Here is a 10,861-nt window from a genome sequence, read left to right as displayed (position 1 = left end):
CGCCCCACCGGCCCGTGGGAAAGCTGCTCGGAGGCGTGGGGCGCGCTGCTGACTGGTACGGGGGCGAGCGGACCGGCTGCTTCGTGGCGACCTCACTCGGGGAGAAAGCCCGCATGGAGCCAGGACCTTGGGATCCGGTCGCTTCCAGGCCTTGGGCTGCCCCACTGCTAAGGTGCGAATGCCAGTTCCTCGCCTGGCGTCGCAGAGGGGCAGGACTTAGGGCCCTTGCCTTAGGAACCCGGCGAGGACACAGGACAGGGAAGGGCAGTCGAGGCCGTCTGAGAGACTGGGGAATCCCGCTTCAACTGCTGCAGAAGTTCCGGGATCTTTTCATAAGTACAGTAGGGTAAACACGACGTCCAGGTCTTTGGGTTTCTGCAGAATCTCTCCAGTTTTAAAAGAAAAAAGTATGGGGTTGGGGGTGCAGCTCAGTGGTACAGAGCTTGCCTAGCATGTGTGGGACCCTGGATTCCATCCCTAACACTGGGGGGAAAGTGGAAATGCCACTTATATAAATTCTTTAGTTCTAGAAAAAGAGTAAAACCTCCTTCCCAATAATTTGGGACTTTGTCAAGCTTGATTCCGGTGCCTAGCAGAGTAAAGAATCTGCCTCCAGTGTTCTAAAGACGTTTCCTCAGGTGGGCTACACGGGGAGGGGGGGCTAGAGTTGTGCCTTTCGAGAAAAATGAACATGCAGGGGGATGATCAACCATTTGTCCCTAGCCCCATCGGAGCTGCTGTCCCAGCACAGCTGACCTGTCAAACTGAGGACTTGCTTGGAAAAGTTTAGGGATCGACATGACCATGAAGTTGGGCGTTGCAATTTCATGGGAGTTTGGGGGCCCTTAGCATCATAGCCCCCAGTCCCTTCTGGCTTTGCTTGACCAACTGGGTATGAGCATTGTGGGAGAAGGTAGATCTTAGGTGCCCTGGTGTGGTGTGAATTTGGGAAGGGAAGGGTGCATGGTAGCCTTCACTCCCTGATGCGGTCACCTCAGTAAGTGCTATAGGGTTCTTCTGAGTCCCAAAGAATACAGGTGCTGTCTTGCAGGACTTGCAGGAATGAAAGAGGGTTGTGCTGGGGCTGGAGGAAACCAGGGAGTGAACTTGACACAGTGCTTGACCCCTGTCACTCTGACCTGGCCTTGGCCATGCCAACTGTTCAGGAAAATTGAAAACATGAGCTTGTTCAGGGTCATGGGGTGGTGCTGTTCTTGCGGGAGCATCTCTTCTCCTCGAGGGATTCAGGCAGACCCTTTCCCCACCTCATAAAAGGTCTTCTGAACTTGCCAGAAAGTTGGACAGAGACAAATGACAAGGCCATTTCAAAAAGAGGAAGAAAGTCCAAAAACCACAGACCAGTGAACTTGACACTGCGCCTGGGAACTACTCAAAAGAAATGACTCATGAAAAATATTTGTGACCCTCTGAAGAGGAAGACAAAGACAGACCACACTATGCTCAGTGAACTTTATTTTCCTGCTGTGAAGAAACTGGGAATACTGGCTGTGAATCTAAAGATACCAGAGTTCTTTCAATCATAAGTGACAGAAACTCAAATTGGTTAAGAAAGAGTATGTTGCTTCACATAACTAAAATGTTTTGGGGCTGCCCCAGCAGGATCCAAGGGCACACATGTCACTACCAGAACATGTCTCTTCCCTTCTCTACTGCTTACCTGTGAGCTGGCCTCACACAGCTTCAAGCTTGTACTGTCTCAGCAGACCGGGTAGAAAAAAAAAGGTTTCATCTTTCAGTCCTCCCATGAGAAGTCCCAGGACTTGAAGCCGGGTACTCTGCATTCCTGTAATCCCCCTTGGGAACCTGAGGCAGAAGGGTTGAAGGTTCCAGGCCAACCTGGGCAACCTAGCAAGAGCCTGTCTCAAAAATATTTTTAAAAGGGCTGGTGTTTTAGCTTAGTGGGAGAATGCACAAGGCCTTGGGTTCAATCCCCAGCACCAAAAAAACAAAACAAGTTCTAGGATTTGCTCTGAATGCACAAAATTCACCTCTTGAGCCCATCTCTGAGGCCAGTTGGCAGCTCCACCCATGCCACTTGGAGGGTGCTGGGGGGTGGTGATAGGAGGTGGAATTCTGTGCAGGCAGGGAAAAGCAACATCTTGGACGAAGAAATTGCTCAGGAGTCCCAAGGTTCTGTGTAAACCACACAAAAATAAATCACAAATCACTGGATGGTCAAGTCAGTATTCAAAGATGCTTTGAATTGTGGATGAGTTGAAAAAGTAGTTACACAAGATCACATCAGTTCTGTTTCTGTTTGGCCACCAGTCCTTTTCCCCTTGTTTGTAAATAGCCACCAGAAACTTAGTGGCTTACACAACACAAATGTATTATCTCAGAGCTCTGGGGGTCCCCAAATTGGGGTAGCAATGGGGTTTGTCCTGGGGGGGGGCACCCAGGGAGAATCGTCCCACAGATAGCCTGTGTTCCTTGGCTTGTGGCCCCTCCACCCCCTTCAAACCCTAAAATAGGTGCTCAGCCTGTTCCCCAGGACACTGGTGAGCTCGGAGCACACAGGTTGGGATGCCTCTCCATTTGGGTCTCTGGTGGCCCTCAGTGTCGGAGTCAGGAGGCAGGTTTGGCAGTGATGAAGCTGAAGGACGTTGGTCCCAGTTGTCCCCTTGGTGGTGGTGTGACCTCTGCTCAGTGTGGTGACGTGTTTCTCCCTCGTAAAGGTGCCGCTGTTCGTTTTACAGTGAGCAGTGATCTGGGGGAAGATGCAGGAGGCGACTTAAATAGCATTTCCCAATGAAGCTGTGCCAGTGGTATAGCATCCCGTCAATGCGGCCCTGTGGTGGCTGCCAAAGGTATGTTTTAATCCTCCTGTTCCATCTCCATTTATCCCCTGACATTCCGCTGCATCTGCCTGTGCTCTGCAGTCTCTTCTCCACAGAGCAACTAGAGCGACCTTCAGAAACCGCAATGTGAGTTCAATCCCCGGTACAAAAAAAAAAAAGAAACCACAATGTGACCACAGTGGTTCTCTGTTGCCCCCCAAGTGAGCCCAGCAGCCTTTCCTGGTCACGGCCTGCAGGACCCGGCCCTTCCCTGCTCTTCAGCCCCCCTCAAGCCCCTCCTTGCCCTCCCAGGACCTCAAACCAAGAATGCACCTTCCTTGCATAAAGACTCCTGGCCTCTCCTGAACCCCTTCTGCCTCAGCCCCCACTTCTGCTTTACAGACACACAGCTCCCTCACCCACCACATCCTAAAGGAAGCCTGCATGCAGCCCAGGGCAGGTCAGGGTCCTGAGGACACCGTCACAGGGCTCCCCGTCCTCGTCCTTTATAGGGATGCAGGAGTCGTCACGCGTGTCCCTGTGCAGTGAGGCTCTGCGCCCCCTGCCATGCAGGCACCCCCACCTTTGTCCTCGCTCTTGTGTCTGCAGCACCTTCCGAGGTGCCCAGCATGCAGCTGGCCCGCACTGATCGTGTGGAACGAGTGAATGTGAGAATGAGACAAGGCTGGGGGACCGGAAGACGCTGGCTTGTGGTTGTCTGTGTGCAGATGTTGGGGCTCGCTTCTGGCCGGGTGACTTGGGGAGTGGGGTTATGGTTCCGGCTTGCGGGAAACCGCATCAAAGGCCAGAACTTGGCATGGACCCCTGGCTCCTTGGGGTGGGCAGAGTAGCACAGCGGAGAAGGCGGAGCCCTCACAGCCAGGCGGAGCAGTTCCAGCTCAGCACTTAGGCCACAGTGTATTCGGCTGTCCGGAGAGAAAACACCCAATTTGCAGGGATGAGGTGCAAGACAGATGCGGGTCTGGCTCTCCGCTGCTCAGCTGTGTGGCCTAGAACACCCTGCTCAACCTCTCTGGGCCTGTTTGTCTATAAAAGGGACCAACCTTTCTAGGTCCATTTAGTCATTTGATGCCTGTCTGTTGAGGGCCTGCAGTTTGACAGGTGCCGGGGAGACAGGAGGGAGAAGACCCTCAAAATTCCCTGCCTGTGTATGGCTTGCATACCAGGGAGGAAAAGGCAAGGAGTGAAAGCTGGGCTGTGTGGTGGGCAGCAAAGCAGGGGGTGAAGGAAATGCCACAGGAGTGGGAAGGAGGTGGGAGAAAGCTTAGAGGGTGCAGGGGAGGAAGACGCAGAGCTGGGTCCTGAAGGGTCGGAGGCAGAGCGTGGGCCCAGCAGGCCCTGCTCACAGGAGTTCAGGGTGCCACACCCCTGGGGTTCGCACTTCCTGGGCCCAAAACCACCCACTCATTGGCAGGCTCAGGCATCCCGGCTTCCTGATCCGCCTGTTGACAAATTTAACACCGCAGACCGGGTGGAAGATTGAGAAACCCAGAACAAATCTGTGACGTTGCCTGCACAACCCCTGGATCTCTCACTCCTGGGCACTGACTCTAGGCAGAGCACAGGAATCTTAAATGTGCACTGAGGGTTGGCTGCCCTCCCTCCCTCCCAGGGAGCCACTGCCCCACACCCCTGCCTACCTATGTGGAGATCCACTTCGCCTAATTTTACTTCTGGGGCCACATAGAGGTACTCTCTGCTGCCTTCTTTTATTCCGCATCCCTTGCGAGTCAGATCGACACGGCTGTTGTTTGTGCTTTCTTTTCACGGCTGTGTACAATCTTGCTGTAGGGATAGACCCCAGTTCCTTCATTCTGCAGGCCACAGACTTTGAGGTTGTTTCAGCTCAGGGCTACTGTGAATAGCGCTATAGGAACATTCCAGCATGTCTGTCAGTGAATGTACATGTACACTCGCTCAGTTTTGGCAAATGCTCCTGCCAGTTTTCAGAGGCACTTGACAGTCACATTCCTGCCACCAAGGTGGCTCTGTGTGGATATTTGGTGCTTTTTGGAGTGCCCATGCTAGTGGCGTGTGATTGGTGCTGTGCTGTGGCTTCCGTGTGTGTCCCCTGGGTACTAATGAAAAGAAGCATTTTCTCATGTTTTGGGTGTTCTCCTTTGGTAAAGAACCCATTTGGCCGCTTTGCTAATCATTTTATTGGGCTTCTCATTTATTTTTAATTATATTATTATTTATTTATTTTTGTACCAGGAATCAAACTCAGGGCCTCATGCTTACCAGGTAGGCGCTGTGCTGCTGAGCTACACCCCCAGCCCTAATATGATTTATTTAAAAGTGGGTGGGGAAGGGCTGGGGAGGTAGGTCAGTGGTGCCACGCCTGCCTGGCAAGTGCAAGGTCCTGAGTTTGATTTCCAGTGCCGGGGATGGGGGGAAGTGGTTGGGGGATATAGCTCCCTGGTATGGTTTATGTTTCACATGTGCAAGGCCCACACCTTCCCCACCACAAAAAGAATAATACATGGAGGCCCGGGATTTAGGCCAGTCACACTGCCTGACAATGCAAGTTCGATCCCTCATACTGGAAAAAAAAAAAAAAAAAAAACATGGTCATGCATAGTCATGTTTTTAAAAATTAAGCTATAGACCTATTTCGTTTTGTTTTGTCTGTTTTGTTTTGTTTTGTTTTTTGGTATCGGGGATTGAACTCAGGACCCAAGGGCTTACAAGGCAGGGGTGGAACCACTGAGCTAAATCCCTGGCCCTGTTTTGTCTTTTGAGACAGGGTCTTGCTATGTAGTTCCAGCTGGCCTTGAACTCACATGAATCCTCCTGGCTCAGCCTCCCAAGCACTAGGTTTAGAGGCATGCACTACCGAACTCCAGACTTAGTTTTTCCATGGCTATTCTGTGTAATATAAGCATACATGTCCCCCAACTCTTTTTGCAGGGGGCGGTACCAGGGATCGAACTCAGGACCTTGAGCTTGTGAAGCAGGCAGCAGAACCACTGAGCTAAATCCCCGGCCCTCCGCCACTCTTTTAAGTTCTATAAAATAGACTTCTATGCACCTTGAAGACTACAAATATGCACTCATAAAAGCCTGATTCTCTTACTTTTTCCCAGTCCTAGGGATCCCAATTCCCCACTTCTGATGGCACAGCGCACTGTGTAGCAGACTGTTGGCAGACTGGGTGCTGTTAACCTGTGGCGTCTGCAAGCACACGGCTGCACACACTCAGACTGGGCCCCCGCGGTGCACAGGGTGGGTCCAGGCATGCGTGCACTTGGGCTGCTGTGACTGGTACTGCTAAGGTGCTGTGTAAAGGGCTGAAGGAAGCTGTCATCCTACCAGTTCAGTCTGCCTCGCCAACAGAGGTGCGGCTGCACTTCTCTGCGCCAGGGACTCGTGAATTTGTGCTCAGCCCTGCCACCTTTCCGAACAGAGCCCCTTCCTGCACAGCGGCTGCCCAGCAGGGGCCACACAGCTGAGCATAGGGGCTCAGGAGAAGCACATGCTCCGTTAGGGGCGTCAGCTCCGTCGTCCTCAGTGAAGTCAGGGAGAAGCCAGACACTATGCTGAACCACAATCTAAACAAGAAGCAAATTTAGAAATCAAATCTGATCTCCTTCGGGAGAGGGGCGGTTATTTTTAAAGTGGAGTCTTACAGAGGAAATGACAGCAGAAGACTACACATCGGTTCAGCTGAGAAAGACGGGAGTAGCCTTGATAAGAGTGGAACTGCTTTTGTCAACTGGGGCCCTGCCCATTATTTCAATGAACAATTTCATTGTGCTACTTCCTTTGCAGAGGGTGCACTTTTAAAGTTACACGTAGAAGGGCTGGGGATTTAGCTCAGTGGTTCCGCCTGCCTCACAAGTGCAAGGACCCGAGTCCAATCCCTGGGACCCCCAAAATAAATAAAATAAAGTTACACTTAGGTAGTTATACTAGCAGCTTCATCACAGTACCTACTGTGTGAAGATATCTACGGGGAAAGACAGAAAGGGAGAGAAAGTAGGAGCTTTCTGAGTGGACACGTGGACGGGAACAGAGGCTTGCTTGGAAGAGAATGGCCCACTTCACTTCTGCGTGGAGCCACTCCCTGTCCAGCTGGCAATAATTGCTCATTTTGTGTTTCCAAAATAAAATAAAGCCTTGGCTTATGCTTCTGTTAAAAAATAAAATAAAAAGTTGTACTGGTAACCAAGAACACAGACAACTTGAACAAGCGTGGGGCCTGATAAGAGAAAAATTCTGAGGTGCACTTAAGGCTGATTACAGGGATAGAAGGAAAGAGAGATTTAGTTAACGGCACAGAGGCTGTATGCTGTTCCTCAATGTGTGCTAAACCTGCTTCCCACCCCACCGCCCCAGTGCAGGAACTCCTGGACTGCCCGCCCACACCCAATTCACTAGCATTTCTCTACCCTCCTTATCCAGCCGGTGTGCGTTCTGTGTAAACAATGGAGGTTTTCCTTCCTCAAATTTTCTCTAGAAAAATACTCGAGTCAGCAATGGCAACGTGACCTGTAGTGCCAGCTACTCAGGAGGCTGAAGCAGGAGGAGCACTTGGGCTCAGAATTTCGAGGTCAGTCTGGGCAACACAGTGAGGTCTTGTTGGGAAAAAAACAAAACAAAAACCACCCGGCAGACATTTTTCCACCTGCTCTCTAGCCTCACTCCTTTTCTGCCAGGCATCTGCAAGGGCTCAATATTTCAGAGGTGCCTGGGTTTCAAGAGTTTGGTTTAACGGGACAGAGAACTATCAGCTGAGGATTGCCCCACTTGTTTCTGTTTTATGAAAGACCTTGAAATGGGTCACAGAAATTATTGGGTACAGAAAGGATAGGAAAACTCCTTTCCCTTCATTCTTCTAAGCTCTGGGCTGGGACCTCTGTTAACACGCTAACAAGGGAGAAATGAATTTTCTTCACACGTCCACGTCCACATTCAGGGAAGAAACTTGGAAAGGCGGCTTCAAATTCAAGATTATCCAGTACTCTCAACAGAGAGCACTTAACCTGGAGAGACTAAAGACAAAGTAAAGTGGTTTCCGGCTTCTGAGTGCAGCAAACTGGGAAGGCTTAGGTAGGGGAGGACGTGTCTAGACCCGGGACTGCACCCACTCTAAGCTGTGGAGTCTGGTCTCCGGGAAAGGAGAATTAGCCTTGCCTTGCTTCTTTCTTTCTTTTTTTTTTTTTTTGCAGTACCAGGGATCAAACTCAGTTGCAAGGCAGGCACAGTGCCACTGAGCTAAATCCCCAGCCCCTGCCTTGCTCCTTAATTACCTTCAGCTCAAAATAATGTTGAAGTTGGCAGCATGTTTTGGGATGATTCCTTCCGGCTTCCTTGAGGTGTCTTCAGGAGCAAGGAGGCCTGGCCTGGCACCCCCTGGGTAGTCTGGCTTCTGCCGTCTTTTCGCCTGTAAGCCACCTGTCATCATAGAGGTTGTGGAGAACTGACAGCAACGCAAATGATTCTTGTCTCCAGACTTTAGCCATACAAATGCCTCCAGCCTGGCAGAAGTTCGGTTGACCCCTCCTCCCCAAGAAAGAGCCAATTTTGCATTTATTAAGCAAATCATCTCAGCGTTCCTGATGGCCTGCATTTACTTCTGACTTTTGGATTCATCTCTGAACCATCTGTGCATCTTATACACACCCTAATTAACAGGTTAAAGTCTACTTTTTTGTTGTTGTTTATTGAGTCAGGGTCTCACTATGTACTTGAGAGTGACCTGAAACTCACTATGTAGCCCAGGCTGGTCTTGAACTCACAGCAATCCTCCTGCCTCAGCCTCCCAAGTGCTGGGATTACAGGTATGCACAACACGGCTTAAAGTTGATCTTTGACATATGTTTATTTTGTATTTGTAGGGAAGACAATAACTTCGCCCTTTTTTGAAAGGCGCTTTTCACAAGGCTCTTTACAGACCTGGGGTCATCCAAAGACAATTGCAGTTTAACATATTCAGAAGGAAGTGACAGTTGACTGGGGTCTATCATGTTCTTCAGGGCCTCCTTATGTAGTTCAGGCTGGCCTCTGACTCACAATCCTACCTCAGCAGAGGACCATAATACTGATTATGCCCAAGGCAGGCTGTGAAGAGTTAACCCCATAACTGGCTTGTTAGTAGGAGTCCAGCTGAAGCCTGTGTGCAGAGGTCAGAGTAACTTGCACCCAGATTCCTTCCCCACAATGAAAGCCTTCAGGCCAGAAAGACAATGTTCTAATTACAACAATACATTTTGTGTATCTTGTTCCTAATTTGAGAATGCGTTGTCCTTTATGAACCTCATTTAATTTCCATAGAAACTGCACACAGCTTGCCATGATCCCAACTGATTGCCAATAGAAGTCAGAGTCTGGAACCGGCCAGTACTTTTGTCAGTTGCACAGGCATTGGTCATCCTGGCACCCCCCTTTATCGTAGTGTATTTCTCAGGCCTGTGTTGTATTCCGGGCAGGGTACTGGAACCTAACTGCAGGAGTCTTTGGTACTATGTAGTTCAGGCTGGCCTCAAACTTGTAATCCTGCCTCAGCCTCTCCAATGCTGGAATAACAGGTGTTGCCACCACACCCACTGAGGCCTATCTTCTTATGGAATTAAAGGTAGCTGGAGATACCAGGCCCAACATGGGATGACTGTTTCTTGTTTTTGTTTTACAGTACTGGAGACTGAACTCAGGACCTTGTGCTTGCCAGGCAAGCTACGTCTCCAGCCCGAGCTGTTAATGGCTTCTGTCTAGAGAAAGCCTCATGCAGCCATAGGTGGGGCTTTTTCAGAAGTGCCCGGATCTAGGTGTGTGACACTGAGATTGATCCATGGTGCAAGGCTAGGCTCAAGGGCACTAGGATTAAGGGCATGAGTGCTGCCTGCCCTAATAGCCTGGATAAGATAGAAGGGATAGAATGTGCTTTTGGTTCCCTTTTGCTTGTTGCTTTTGCTATGTCTGTGTGCCATGAGCAGTCTCCTCTGTGATGCCTGCCTGCCATGCCACTCTACAAATTGTGAGCTAAATAAACCTTTGCCCCTTTAACTTTGGTTGTCGGGTATTTTGTCTCAGCAACAAGAAAAGTAAGATACTGACTGAATGCACAGCACCATTTTGATCATACAGATGTACATGATACAACTACAAAATTTTAAAACTTAGAGCTGCAGTTACGAAAAACTAATGCACCCCAGCCGGGGATTGAACTCAGTGGTGCCGCTGCCTGCCTCACAAGCGCAAGGACCCGAGTTCGATCCTCGGCACCAAAACCAAAATGCAAATAAACAGAAAACTAATGCACCCCTTCTAAAAGTCCAGCTGGAGAAAGAGTTTCTGGGAGCAAGGGCTCCCTCGAGGACGGGTGTGCAGACAGGTCTGCTGCTGTCACTAGTGCCTTCAAGGGCCTCAGCAATTGGGGAGCAGCTACCATTTAACCACACACACTTAAACCAGCGCTACTTCCGGCCCTTAAGAAGCTGTCCCGAGAATGATGGGGAAACCAAATAAACAAAGCGCTCTTTTCTATCTTTAAGAAACACATCAGGAAAGTTTGCTGAGAGCCTTTCACATTCCGATTTCTCAAACGGGACGGAGGAATCCTCCCCTATTCCCGGGCCTGAGCGCTTCCCCTTTTCAAGGCCTTCCATCTCAGTTGTTTCCAGTTCAGCTCCCACTCTCTTCCGTCTGCAGTCCGGACCGACCACACCAGAGGGTGGGTTGTAGGGGCCGCGCTCCTGCTCAATCGTCCCCTGCAGAAGGATTCTCGGACTCGTTTGGGGGCGAACGGTGCGACTTGGACCTTGCGGCAGCCCGTATTCCCTAAGCTTTCTTTCCGGACCTCAGTGTGGGTGGATCTCTTGATTCCAGCCAGAGGTCTTGTAATTAAGAGCTGCCTTTCCTCAAGGGACTGACAGTCCTCAGAGCTCTCCGTCCAGCGGGACCCTGGCCGCCGAAGTCTCTCCAGCCTGCCAGAGCAACTTTTTCCGCGGCTCCTCACGGCGCGGCCGGAAGTACGCAAGCGGCGCGGTGACCTCTCGGTCCACTTCCGGGGTCGCGCCGCCCCGTTCCCCGGCCGGGCTTTC

The 10,861-nt window shown here is 50.7% G+C and overlaps 1 long non-coding RNA gene across 3 annotated transcripts; it reads left to right on the top strand.

The window, feature by feature from the left end:
* Nucleotides 1-6: 6 nt before the first annotated feature.
* On the top strand, nt 7-8,528 carry LOC104864507. 3 transcript variants are annotated; one of them, XR_004514992.1, is made up of 4 exons: nt 7-172; nt 2,718-2,828; nt 5,906-7,371; nt 8,274-8,528. It is a non-coding gene; the product is annotated as an uncharacterized LOC104864507 (long non-coding RNA). The 3 variants fall into 3 exon arrangements; XR_004514991.1 differs by having other exon boundaries at nt 5,730-7,371; XR_004514993.1 differs by having other exon boundaries at nt 2,697-2,828; nt 5,730-7,371.
* The last annotated feature ends 2,333 nt before the right edge of the window (nt 8,529-10,861 follow it).

The sequence above is a fragment of the Fukomys damarensis genome, unplaced genomic scaffold (genome assembly GCF_012274545.1).
Source record: "Fukomys damarensis isolate Sample0158 unplaced genomic scaffold, DMR_v1.0_HiC HiC_scaffold_32, whole genome shotgun sequence".
Taxonomy (NCBI): Eukaryota; Metazoa; Chordata; class Mammalia; order Rodentia; family Bathyergidae; genus Fukomys; species Fukomys damarensis.
Note: the sequence above shows the minus strand (reverse complement) of the source record. Positions and strands in the feature narration are given on the sequence as shown.